The following is a 14,504-nucleotide window of genomic DNA, read 5'->3' on the forward strand; positions in this document are numbered from 1 at the left end:
GCTGGCTGATGTCGGGGCAGCATGAATACGAGCAATTTTTAATTTTTTTATCGATGCCCGTGATGCCGCCCCCCACCACGATGCCGCCCCGGGCAACCGCCCGTGTCGCCCGTATCAAAAACCGCTACTGCTCTTATGTGAAGTGTCTGATGTATTTTTTTCTCATAGGCGATCAAGGTGCGCTTTTCCTCAACGATGGACAATAAAGAAGCTCTCCTGGCTGCAGTCACTTTGCCTAAATTTAAGTTACGCTGGATCAGAGAAGAAGAGAAAAAAGACACGGTTAGGGGAATGCTTACTACAGAGTGCCGTGGGTTGTCTCTTGAAGACCAACAACCTGCTCAAGATCACAAGAACCCTGCTGACTCCACTGATGACTTTTTTTCATTTGAGGAGGACGACTGTACCTACTCTGCTGAAACAGGTGATGGAATATTTGAAATCTGCTGGGTCTGAGCTCGGTGTTCTTAGCCAGTTTCCCAGGATTAAGGCCATTTCACTGAGGTACAACACAGCCACACCATCAAGCGCACCAGTCGAAAGGCTTTTTAGCCTCGGCAATCTTGTGCTTACACCCAGAAGGAACAGACTGTCAAGTGAACGCTTTGAGAGACTTACATTAATGAGATACAACAACTTTTTCAAAAACAACACAGCTAATTGGTACAAAAATGTTTTGGAAAACATGAGTGCATACAGCATGCAGGAAATATGGTGCTCATTGGTTTGAGGACGTTTCAGAGGAATTCTGTTTGTTAACCAAAGTTCAGAGTTAACTTCACTTTGTTGAATCACATGACATGATTACATACATTATGTATGAATATGTTACTCATTGCTTTGAAAATGTAAAAATTCTAATGTTTACTGCATGAAATATGTCATGTTTAACATTTCTTAAGTTAAGCTTTTTTGTTATTCAGATATGTTGCAGAAAAATATATTTGTTATTCTGGAATTGTTACATTCCTTACTAAAAAATGTAATTATTAAAGAATGTTTTTTTATAGAATGTAATAAAGATGATTCAGGAAGCAAAAAGGCTAAACTATTTCATGTTGACTCGTATTTCTTTTTAAATTATTTATTATTTAAAGAGTTTAATTTCTATTGTTTGTCCACTCAAGGTTTATGGGGAATATTTAGTTAAATTACTTATTGAGTAATTAAGTTACTTTTCAGACACAGTAATTAGATAAGTATTTTAAATACAATATTGATTAAGTAATTAGTAATAGTAATTAATTACTTTTTTAAAGTAACTTACCCAACACTGATCTCCACCTCGCCTGCGCTCTCATTTTCACCCCTTTTGTGCTCTGTCCAGTGCTTTGTATTTGTAATATAGTATTTAAACTCGTCCTTCTTCCCCACCTCTACCATCTTAACAGATACACATCTTCCTCTCATTTACACGCAAGTATTTTGTTTTGCTTGACTGACTTTCATTCCTCTTCTCTCCAGAGCATACCTTCCCCTTTACGGGCTCTCTGTCATGGGCTGTGTTTGAATTTGACTTTATTTATTTAAAAGGGACAGTGCAGTTTAACATAGTGCAAGTACAAAACATGAAGCTGATGTAACACACATAAGTTTATAGCTATTGCTAATTTTCAACAATTGTCCCTTGTTGGGCTTACAATCAAAATAGGTACATTTTACAATAAAACATACATTTTTATAAAACCAAATTACATCATGAATAGAATTACAATTAATAGATAATAATTTAAAATAAAATTAAAATCATTAGCTAAAATGACTACATCTCTGATTTCCCTTCAACCAAACTTTAACCTTCAATGTAAAGGATCTGATGTCTGTAATCAATCTGATTTCGGTGGAAGTTCCACAGACGGCAGGCCTGTATGGAAAAAGCTGACTGACCGAATGTAGATCTGCGATATGATATCTTGCAGTTGCCGTTCATGTTGCTCCTAATAACACAATTACTATCTTGTCTCTGGATGTATCTATTGAGACACTCTGGGGTCATCCAACTTATACATTTAAAAACTAATTTAAGAAAACACAAAATGATTAAAACTCTTAAAATGAAGTAGATTATATTTCTTTAAAATGTGACAGTGATGCCACCGAACAGATTTTTTATCCATTATTTTTAAAGATTGGTTATATAAGGATACCACAGGCTGAATTGTAGATGGTGCTGCTTGGGTCCAAACTGTCATTCAATATGAAACATGAGAGAATATCATGGAATGCATAAATAACTGAGCTGCTGAAGTGGGTATATAGTGCCGAATTAACTTAAAACAATTCAGCAGGCAGGAATGGAGGACCCAAATGCAGACTCCAGGACACAGGCAGGGTTGACAGGCAGAACAAACAGCGCCGAACAAGGGTACACAGCAAATCCAGCATGTCCAAATTAACACTGTCAGATTTGATTTCAACACTATTAGTGTCTATATGGGTCCACACCAGAGAGTGTTAATTTAACTCTTTTTGGAGAGTTGGTACGTTAACTCTGATTTAGTGTTAAACACCAAATCTGTCTGGAGTTGATAATTTAACACTTACTAATGCTAACTAGGTGTTAAGAGTTTATATATTAACTCTCAAAGAGTATTTTAGTTTAACTACGTAAGAGTTATCTTCTAATTAATTCTAAAAAGCGGGAATTTTACTGTTCTGAACTTCTAGAAATTCCTTTGGAAATAAACATTTACTAAAAAGACGCAATGGTTTTTGAAAAACATTTATTCTGAACTGTGCACCACAATTTCAAAACATTTTCTGAAATATGTAACAGTGTACATGTTCTCACTTTCATTAGAATTTTGTTTATTAAAAGGTCTGACATAGGTGAGCTAAATAGCAGCATTAATAACAGCATTCTCATCACTTATTTCTTCAATACAAGATCTAAATGCTAACGTAGAACCCAGTCAGGACGTCCGCTACTGTTGTTTGCTTGTTTTTTGTATGGGAGATCGTTTTCAGGCTTCAAGTAGCACCATTATACCAACATTTCACATTCTAGACATTGTTTTAGGTGTATTTGACCAAACATTTGACTGAAAATTCACATGCAAGCTTTTTTTCAAGGCTGTGGTATTTGCCCGCAAACAATACCTTTCAGCTAGCTAAAACAGAATATTATGCTATCACCGAGCAACATGGCTAATGCCTTTCACACAGCTTTGTCTCAACTCCAAAGAGCCACAGAAGTAAAAGCTAATAATAATAATTGAAACAATCTTGAAAAAAATGACCAAGCATGACAAACAACTCAAATATGTAGAGCAAAATGTTCTGAAACAGCTTCACTTCAGCTTCGATTGGAGCCTATGGTGCTGGGGGCGGAGTCTGTGAATTTACTCTATTGGTGTCATAGCCCCTGTAGGAGTTCGGAGTTAAGAGGTCAAGAGTTAATGTTTCCATTGTAACACCTCCAGATTTGACATAGAAACACTCATTTTTAACACTCGATTTTAACTACTATCATTTTACACCTCAGAGTTACATTAAAAGAATGTGACTCTACTTAGAGTAAAATTAACTCTACTTTTGCAAGAAGACAACTAACACCAAAACATTTAACACTTGAATTTGCTGTGTACAACACAACACTGCCAGAAAGACAAACTGGACGTAAATACACTGAGGGAAAACGAGGGAATGAGGCAAAGGAGGAGAGCATAGCTGGGAGCAGTCAAACCTGACAAGTCCAAGGGAAGCAAAACCAGAAACACTGACATGAGACGTGGACTTTCAAAGTAAAACAGGAGTGACAATTCACAAAGATGTGGACTTGACACTGAGAAAAAGACTGAATGGATATGACACATGGAACAGAGGGAAGGTAGAGAAACTGAAACTGGAAGCTAGAACAACAAAATATAACCTCAAAAGAACTAAAACCATGAATAACAATAATCAAGACATTTAAATTAAACACACCCAGGACCATGACAGTCTCTTCCTCCTGCGAACAACTCTCACAAAAGATTACAATGTAAACATCATAGTCCACAGAAACTCCTTTATAACGTCATCTGTCAACCTGTCAGTTACCATAAATGAAGAAAGGGTTCAAAGCCACTGGCAAATCCCAGTCATATAAAAAGTATCGATAAGTTCTTGAAACTTGTTGTTTTAATGTGTTTAATCGAAACGTGTTTAATCTTTCAACTTCATGCTTTTGGAGTTTATCTTTTATTCACTCAGAGTTACCCAACCCTTTGCATTCCACTGTATACACGGGGTCCGGCTATGCAATTAGACTTAACTTACATAGACCAGTATCATTATATACAGATATATACAGTAAACAGTCAGTATTGGAAAAAGGAAAGATTTTTATCTATGTCTCCAGTCAATCATTGGAGGTTCAAAGGTGGAAAGCACTGGCTATATCTAAGTTCACCTTGTAGCACGCAAAGACAACTCTATCTCCCTTGGGCGTTATAGCAACTCTGCCCTTTACGTCAGTGATGTTTTCCAACTCAGCAGAGGGTTTTCTGCTGATACCCCCTTGTGTCATCATAGCCATGGGCTTTGACGTCATGCTGATTGTGTGTGACCTCTGGGACACACGCTTATGGAAGCACTCTCCCTCAATGTGCTTTTGTTGCGAAATAGCCTGAAGGTGGCTATGATACAGTAGCTTTATCAAGGCCCTTTCTTTCCCATGCCGTGACACAAACACAAGCCAGCTTTCAGGCCCAAATTTGATTTAGAGGGGCTGTTAACACAGCTGCAAGATGGCCTCGTGCCAAAGCGAGAAATAAATTTACTGTAATTATAGTGATATGAACATAAATCAAATGCTGACTATAGAAGCAACAGATCTCTCATCATCTCACTCTGTCTCTGCTTCTTTTGTTCTTTCTTAAATATCAATCGAAGAACAAGTACATTGCAAGCATGCATGTGTGTATTTTTCAGATATGCAGAAATAATGACCTTTATGGATTATTTATTCGATTTTTTGACTCAGTGGACTTGGCGGAGTTTACCAAAGAAAAATTGGTGTTTGAACAACAACAGACTAGTAGAAATGGATACAAGAGGCCTTTAATCTTGGGGATAAACATGGATAGTTTCATTCTATGCTGTCAAAATATTAAACTACCAGGTCAGTATGATAAAATAAACTACTGTGTACATTGTGTTTAGAAAGTCAAAGTCAAATTTATTGATATAGCACATTTAACTGTTGATCAAGGTGCTGTACATTTAAGATAATCAAAAGAGATAAAAACATAGGAAGACATGATAAAAATTAAGAAAAACAAGCATAAAATGAGAAGATTTGAGGAAGAAATAAGACAAATACAAGTAGTACAAACTCATTCTGATTTAAAAGTCTAGGAATAAAAGTGGGTTTTCAGACGGGTTTTGAAAGTGTCCAATGTTGGGGAGGTCCTGTTGGGAAGGGGCAGTTCATTCCACAATTTAGGAGCAGTTTCCAGCAAAGGCCCGACACTTTGCTCCTCTGTGCTTTAATCTGGACCTTGGGACAGCCAGGAGCATTTGATCTGCAGACCTCAGCGATCTTACAGCAGTGTACCAATTTAAAAGATCAGAAAGGTATGAGGGTGCTAACCCATGCAACGCCTTTAAAACTAATAATAAAATCTTAAAATCAATTTGAAAACTAACTGGCAGCCAGTGTAAGGATGCTAGTACAGGAGATATGTGGTCTTGCTTGCGTGTGCCAGTTAGTAACCGTGCTGCAGCATTTTGGACCAGCTGCAGTCAGCTAACTGATGACAGACTGACACCTGAGTAAAATTATAGAGATAAGAATAAAGTTGAAATTTCGAGATTGGAATTCAAATTCTATTTCAAGAAAAAAAGAAAAAAGTCACAATGGGGAGATTACAGTTATTGTTTCAAGGCAAACTTTCACAGCTCCTATGCCTTCTACAAAATTTCTTGTGTAGATGAGTTAGTGAAACAACTTGACCAGCCAGGCTATCTTGTCTTCTGACACAACCATCGGTATCATTGTCCATTGTCAGCCATGTTATTTTGTACTAATCCAGACAACTCTTCCAAGTTTGTGTGGTTTTTTCTTCTGACCAGATGCAGCTTTCTGCACCATCTTTTAAACATTCTTATACTTATCACCACACTGTGTGAGAAATAATTTCCTTATAAATAACAGATTCTGATAGCTGCCATGGCTGCTATATAGAGGAGAAAGCAGCCATGGTAGTTTGTCTTGAAACAACAATTATACTCTTCACATTTCAACTTTTTTCTTGAAATAGAATTTCACTTTATTCTCAAATATTTTTGTTTTTAACGTGGTCCTAATACTCTGTTGTAGATGTCAGGTAGGGCTACACTGCTTTTATTCTGTGGCTAAAGCATTAATTGTATTGGAAACACGATGACCAGTGCTTTTTGCTGGTTATTGTTGCAAGTGGCGTGTTTTACTGCTGGCAGATTGTGACAGAACGATCCAGCCAGACTGGACCCAGCAGAATTTGTTTTTTTGAAAATTTCAAGGGGTTTCTTAACCAGCCCCTCATTTGCCCTGGACGGTGGTTGTTTCCTTTTCGCCTGGAGGAAAAGGAGGAATTCAGGCAAAGGATCTGCAGTTCGGTTCATGCCTGGCCCCAGGCCATAATCATCTATCTCTACCTGAAGAATTCCTTAGAGTTCAGAAGCTTCAATCAGTGATCACATAAAACATCAGATTCACATCAGTGACCAGTGACGCTGGTCCAACCAGACTGGCCGGCCTGGTTGGACCAGTGTCATTGTACTGTTGATGATCATATGCATCCCCTTTTCTGCTCAGCCCAGCTCTGCTCCACAGTTCGCTCCGTCCGTACTGCTACCCCCAGGCCCCAGCAGCTATGCGATAGGGGAAAGTGTGATTAGTATGATGAAAATCATACCCTTGGAGGCCACCTCCTGCATTGCGAACAACACAGGGTCAAACCAGCCATCCCAATTATGTTCATCCTTGTGAACTTACGAATTATAGACTATAGAGTCTCATTCAGCAGCTCACCAGCCTGTCAGTCTGAAGGTGGTAGATGCTGGTCTGAATAGATTTAATGCCCAGTAATTTGCACAGCTCTTTTAGGGTGCGACACATGAATGACATGCCTTGGTCGGTCAGCATCTCTTTCAGGAGGGCGACTTGAGAGATGACCTGAAACAGCACCTGCGCCACAGTTTTTGCAGAAATGGTGTGGAATGGCACTGCTTTGGTATATCGCATTGCATAATCCACCAGAACCAAAACAGAGTGAAAGCCACACGCACTCTGGTGAAATGACCTGATGAGGTCCATGCCAATGTGTTCAAAAGGGACCTCTATTAATGGTAGTGGGCGCAATGACTCTTTTCGAATTGCCTGCTGGTTCACCAGCTGACATTCCAGGCAGGATGGACACCATTGGTGCATATCTACCTACCTGCCCGACTGATAATATTGGACTATTATTCGCTGCAGAGTTTTATCATATCCCATATGACTTTAATCAGTACAAAATGCAGGTAGGTCAATGCTGCCTTAGGGTCCACCATGTGACCATCAATTGTTCACCTGATCAAAGGCTGGGCGTAGGGTGTCATCACGAAACTGCTCTAGTGGGAAAAATCCCATGGAGTGAATTACCAGAGGCAACCGAAGCGACGCAATAGGATATTTGTAAATGTCCCCATGCACACACCTATTCTCAACCCACGTCTCAAATTCACGTCGGCAGTAATGACACCCGGTTACGCCAATCGGAGGTCACTAAAATCAATATTGAATCGGTGTGTAACTTTGCCAAAACAATGTCGGACTCTGTAGTTTTCTCTGGTCCCCTCCCCAATCAGACCAGGAGTGACATGTTTAGCCGCATGTTCTCCTTAAATTGCTGGCTGTCTGAGTGGTGTCCCAGAAACGATGTGGGCTTCATAGATAATTGGCAAACCTTCTGGAGGAAACCTGGTCTTGTTAGGAGAGATGGCATCCATCCCACTTTGGATGGAGCAGCTCTCATTTCTAGAAATATCGACAAATTTATTAAACCCCTCAAAACATGACTATCCAGAGTTGGGACCAGGAAGCAGAGTTGCAGTCTTACACGCCTCTCTGCAGCTTCTCTCCTCCTGCTACCCCCCCAAAAACCCATCTCCATAGAGACTGTGTCTGCTTCCAAAAAGACAAAAAACAAACTAAAAACCAGCAACAAACAACTTAAACAATCACAAAGAAAGAACAATACAGTATCCACATCTGAACCAAAGAGTAAAACAGTGAAATGTGGATTATTAAATATTAGGTCTCTCTCCTCCAAGTTTCTGTTAGTACATGACTTAATAATTGATCAACAAATTGATTTACTCTGCCTTACAGAAACCTGGTTGCAGCAGGATGATTATGTTAGTTTAAATGAATCAACACCCCCGAGTCATTCTAACTACCAGAAATCTCGAAGCACAGGTCGAGGGGGTGGTGTGGCAGCAATTTTTCACACCAGTCTATTAATTAATGAAAGACCAAGACAGACTTTTAATTCATTTGAAAGCCTGATGCTTAGCATTGTCCACCCCAGCTGTGAAACTCAGAAACCAGTCTTACTTGTTATCATCTATCGTCCACCTGGGCCTTACACAGAGTTTCTGTCTGATTTCTCAGACTTTATATCTGATTTAGTTCTGAGCTCAGATAAAATAATTATTGTGGGTGATTTTAACATCCATGTAGATGCTAAAAATGACAGCCTCAACATGGCATTTAATCTGTTGTTAGACTCAATTGGTTTCTCTCAAAATGTAAAAGAACCCACCCACCACTTTAATCACACTCTAGATCTTGTTTTAACATATGGCATAGAAACTGAACATTTAACAGTGTTTCCTGAAAACCCTCTCCTGTCTGATCATTTCTTGATAACATTTACATTTACAATAATTGATTACGCAGCAGTGGAGAGTGGACTTTATCAAAGTAGATGTCTTTCTGAAAGCGCTGTAACTAAGTTTAAGAATATAATCCAGCCACTGTTATCATCGTCAATGCCCTGTACCAACACAGAGCAGAGCAGCTATCTGAACGCTACCCCAACAGAGGTCGATTATCTTGTTAATAATTTCACCTCCTCACTACGTACGACTCTGGATACTGTAGCTCCAGTGGAAACTAAGGTCTCTAATCAGAAGTACCTGACCCCGTGGTATAATTCTCAAACACGTACCCTAAAGCAGATGACTCGTAATCTGGAGAGGAAATGGCGTGTCACAAATTTAGAGGATCATCATTTAGCCTGGAGAAACAGTTTGTTGCTTTATAAGAAAGCCCTCCGCAAAGCCAGAACAGCTTACTACTCATCACTGATTGAAGAAAATAAGAACAACCCCAGGTTTCTCTTCAGCACTGTAGCCAGGCTGACAAAAAGTCAGAGCTCTCTTGAGCCAACCATCCCTTTAACGTTAACTAGTGATGACTTCATGAACTTCTTCACAAATAAAATTTTTATCATTAGAGAAAAAATTACCAATAATCATCCCACAGATGTAATATTATCTACAGCTACTCTTAGTTCCATTGATGTTAAGTTAGACTCTTTTTCTCCAATCGATCTTTCTGAGTTAACTTCAATAATTACTTCCTCCAAACCATCAACGTGTCTTTTAGACCCCATTCCTACAAAACTGCTCAAAGAAGTCCTGCCATTGATTAATTCTTCGATCTTATATATGATCAACCTATCTCTAATAATCGGCTATGTACCACAGGCCTTCAAGGTGGCTGCAGTTAAACCTTTACTCAAAAAGCCATCTCTAGACCCAGCAGTCTTAGCTAATTATAGGCCAATCTCCAACCTTCCTTTCATATCAAAAATCCTTGAAAGAGTAGTTGTCAAACAGCTAACAGATCATCTGCAGAGGAATGGTTTATTTGAAGAGTTTCAGTCAGGTTTCAGAGTTCATCACAGCACAGAAACAGCTTTATTGAAGGTTACAAATGATCTTCTTATGGCCTCTGACAGTGGACTCATCTCTGTGCTTGTCCTTCTTGACCTTAGTGCAGCATTCGATACTGTTGACCATAATATTCTATTAGAGCGATTAGAACATGCTGTAGGTATTACAGGTATTGCACTGCAGTGGTTTGTATCATATCTATCTAATAGACTCCAATTTGTGCATGTAAATGGAGAGTCCTCTTCACACACTGAGGTTAATTATGGAGTTCCACAGGGTTCGGTGCTAGGACCAATTCTGTTTACATTATACATGCTTCCCCTAGGCAGCATCATTAGAAGACATAGCATACATTTTCACTGCTATGCAGATGACACCCAGCTCTATCTGTCCATGAAGCCAGATAACACACACCATTTAGTTAAACTGCAGGAATGTCTTAAAGACATAAAGACTTGGATGGCCACTAACTTTCTGCTTCTTAACTCAGATAAAACTGAGGTCATTGTACTCGGCGCTGAAAAGCTTAGAAATATGGTATCTAACCAGATTCTTACTCTGGATGGCATTACCTTGGCCTCCAGTAACACTGTGAGGAACCTTGGAGTCATTTTTGACCAGGATATGTCCTTCAACGCACATATTAAACAAATATGTAAGACTGCATTCTTCCATTTGCGCAACATCTCTAAAATTAGAAATATCCTGTCTCAGAGTGACGCTGAAAAACTAGTTCATGCATTTATTACTTCCAGGCTAGACTACTGCAATTCATTATTATCAGGATGTCCAAAAAACTCACTGAAAAGCCTTCAGTTAATCCAAAATGCTGCAGCAAGAGTGCTGACAGGGACTAGAAGGAGAGAGCATATCTCTCCTGTTTTGGCTTCCCTTCATTGGCTTCCTGTTAAATCCAGAATTGAATTCAAAATCCTGCTCCTCACATACAAGGTCTTAAATAATCAGGCCCCATCTTATCTTAATGACCTTGTAGTACCATATCACCCTATTAGAGCACTTCGCTCCCGCTCTGCAGGCCTACTTGTTGTTCCTAGAGTATTTAAAAGTAGAATGGGAGGGAGAGCCTTCAGTTTTCAGGCCCCTCTTCTGTGGAACCAGCTTCCAGTTTGGATTCAGGAGACAGACACTATCTCTACTTTTAAGATTAGGCTTAAAACCTTCCTTTTTGCTAAAGCATATAGTTAGGGCTGGACCAGGTGACCCTGAATCCTCCCTTAGTTATGCTGCAATAGATGTAGGCTGCCGGGGGATTCCCATGATGCATTGAGTTTTTCCTTTCCAGTCACCTTTCTCACTCACTATGTATTAACAGACCTCTCTGTATTGAATCGTATCTGTTATTAATCTCTGTCTCTCTTCCACAGCATGTCTTTATCCTGTCTTCCTTCTCTCACCCCAACCGGTCGCAGCAGATGGCCGCCCCTCCCTGAGCCTGGTTCTGCCGGAGGTTTCTTCCTGTTAAAAGGGAGTTTTTCCTTCCCACTGTCGCCAAAGTGCTTGCTCATAGGGGGTCATATGATTGTTGGGCTTTTCTCTGTATCTATGAAGCGCCTTGAGGCGACATTTGTTGTGATTTGGCGCTATATAAATAAAATTGAATTGAATTGAATTGAATTGAACCCACCCTTCCTCCAACAATACCACTGGCCCAACCAGGGTTTGTTGGACCAGGGTCTGGCCCTGAAACGTCCGGAAACGCCGGGACCTGGGTAGAGAGAGCCGAGAGGAAAGGGTTGTTGGATCATGGCTGACCATCCTTGGTGAAAGGAAGCGGCTGGCCTGTCCCCTCCCCTGGCAGCGATCTTGTGGGTGGGACCTCCGTCCGCGCTGCCAGTGCCAATGCCGCAGCCAACTCCAGACGGTGACACTTGACCCATTCCTCTGTTCCCCCTGGGAGCCACTCTCGCTGTGGCCCTCTGCTTTCGCAGAGGGCCGATCCTTTGACATGTTGTGCCAGTAAGTTGGGCGCCACTGTAACATGACAAACACACACACACATACACATATCACTTTTAGGTGATGTGTATTTATATACTGTCCAGAGGTGATTGCTCGGTTCCTCTCCAGATCTCCCTCCCACTCAGCCCAGCTCTGCTCCACAGTCCTCTCTCACCCCATACTGCAACCCACCAGACCCAGTAGCTACTGCATTGGGGAAACAGTGATTAGTCTCCCCTGGTACTGTCCCCTAAATCCACCCCTCCCCATTAGACATTCTTTGACATACAACAATAACTGTGCTAAATCAAGAGATAGGTCATTGGTTTCCCCAATTTGTTAGAGCTGCAATAACAAACTCAGACTGTCAATTCCAAGTGCTGTGTTTCCTGCGCACAATGCTTTTGTGCATTATATTTAATTTGTTGCTGCTTGTCAAAAGTGTCCCCACTGTACCCATTCAACTCTGCAAATTATAGTACTGTGTTCTCTTCCAAAAGACTGACAGCACTGACAGCTTGTTGGTTGATCCCTCCAGTACGTCTCTGACTTAATTATAACCTCTTTTGATCCACAAACTCTGGCAGAATCCGGCTCTCTGTGGAAGGAGAATCATCCATCTCCTCTGCCCACTCAGTTTGACACTCATAGCTATGCAGATTTCTGTTCTTGTCTTTCATACTTTTTTAAACCCATAAGGAGTACATGGGGTCTTGGGCAAGGTGGCTGTAGTAAGTTACTAAATATACTGCTGCATAGATATAAAGAAAATGTACAAAATCACATGAAAAAGGTTTCATCAAAGTCTGATTAAAAAATAGTCCGAAATGTACTCATATTTAGTTTAACCTAGTAGTGTGTCAACTCGGGAAGTCAGCATTTTCTCATAATACCCAGAATCATCTTTATTTGGCCAAGTTTGTGCACACAAACAAGGAATATGACTCCGTTTACTTTTGGTGCTTCATTCTCATAATTGTGTCGTGTTCATGCAACTGCTAGTTCTGCTGACTCCAAAGAAACTAAATGAATCCATGAAACAAAACAACATCAAAAACAAACAAACAAACAACTTAATGTAAAACTTAGTGTGTCAGAGAAAACAATACGCTTGCTTGAGCTGTCCAAAAACCTTAGTTAAAGTGCCTGTGGCACAGTCCCCAATATCTGTTCATACAGTTTAACAAACATTCCATTCAGCTTCTGGCTACAATTGTTTCCAAGTTTGACTGAAAGTCAACAAGTGTACAATCTTATTTAGCAACTACAGTCGGACTATGGAAAACAATGACTGTATTGGCGCATTCTATTTGTGTTGTAGGGCAATCAGTTTTGACAAATTAGTGAAAATCACAAACCTGCTGCTGTAACATACACAAATTCACATTAAACAAAAAATTACATTACATTCAAGTTCAGCCCAAACATCATAGATTTGAAACAAAAAATGAGAAATTCCTCCACAAATAGTTACATAATTGCTGCAGGAAAACAACTGCAAAATATCACAGACTCTAAGTTCTTAATATAGAAATATAACCAGAGTACAACCACTGGGCAACCAGTGGAGAAGAGTCCCCTAATGCAAAGAAATGCATCACAAATGAGTTGCAGTAGACATGTGTATAAGTGAAGCTCAGATTGATGTCCAACTGTAATTTTTCACTGAAAGTACACAGGAACTAGGCCTGATCAAATGACTGGTTGTTCTACAAATATCGCCATGACCATCGATTATCATTTCAATGTGTATAACTTCCATAATGCACTGAAGACACATTTTTAACACTAACCAGTCTATGGTGGGGTGTTTGTTTGTTTGTTTTTTAACTTGGAAAGCTATGACAATACAGCAGTGTGATTGGTCAGCTGCAGTGATGGTACTGTACAGGGTGGGCCATTTATATGGATACATCGTAATTATATTAAATTATATTAAAGTCCTGTTTGTGGCACATTAGTATATGTGAGGGGGCAAACTCCTCAAGATGGGTGGTGACCATGGTGGCCATTTAGAAGTCGGCCATCTTGGATACAACTTTTGTTTTTCCAATAGGAAGAGGGTCATGTGACACATCAAACTTATTGGTAATGTCACAAGAAGAACAATGGTGTGCTTGGATTCAACGTAACTTTATTCTTTCATGAGTTATTTACAAGTTTCTGACCACTTATAAAATGTGTTCAATGTGCTGCCCATTGTGTTGGATTGTCAATGCAACCCTCTTCTCTCACTCTTCACACACTGATAGCAACACCGCAGGAGAAATGCCAGCACAGGCATCCAGTATCTGTAGTTTCAGGTGCTGCACATCTCGCATCTTCACACCATAGACAATTGCCTTCAGATGACCCCAAAGATAAAGGTCTAAGGGGGTCAGATCGGGAGACCTTGGGGGCCATTCAACTGGCCCACGACGACCAATCCACTTTCCAGGAAACTGTTCTTCTAGGAATATTAGGACCTGGCACCCATAATGTGGTGGTGCACCATCTTGCTGGAAAAACTCAGGGAACGTGCCAGCTTCAGTGCATAAAGAGGGAAACACATCTTCATGTAGCAATTTCAAATATCCAGTGGCCTTGAGGTTTCCATTGATGAAGAATGGACCCACTATCGTTGTTCCCCATATACC

At 40.1% G+C, this 14,504-nt stretch overlaps 1 pseudogene; it reads right to left on the reverse strand.

Annotated features, from left to right (window-relative positions):
- Window positions 1–4,534, reverse strand: part of LOC146498697 (general transcription factor II-I repeat domain-containing protein 2 pseudogene) — a 28,357-nt pseudogene extending 23,823 nt beyond the window's left edge.
- Window positions 4,535–14,504: the final 9,970 nt, after the last annotated feature.

The sequence above is a fragment of the Neolamprologus multifasciatus genome, chromosome 17, assembly GCF_963576455.1.
Source record: "Neolamprologus multifasciatus chromosome 17, fNeoMul1.2, whole genome shotgun sequence".
Lineage (NCBI taxonomy): Eukaryota > Metazoa > Chordata > Actinopteri > Cichliformes > Cichlidae > Neolamprologus > Neolamprologus multifasciatus.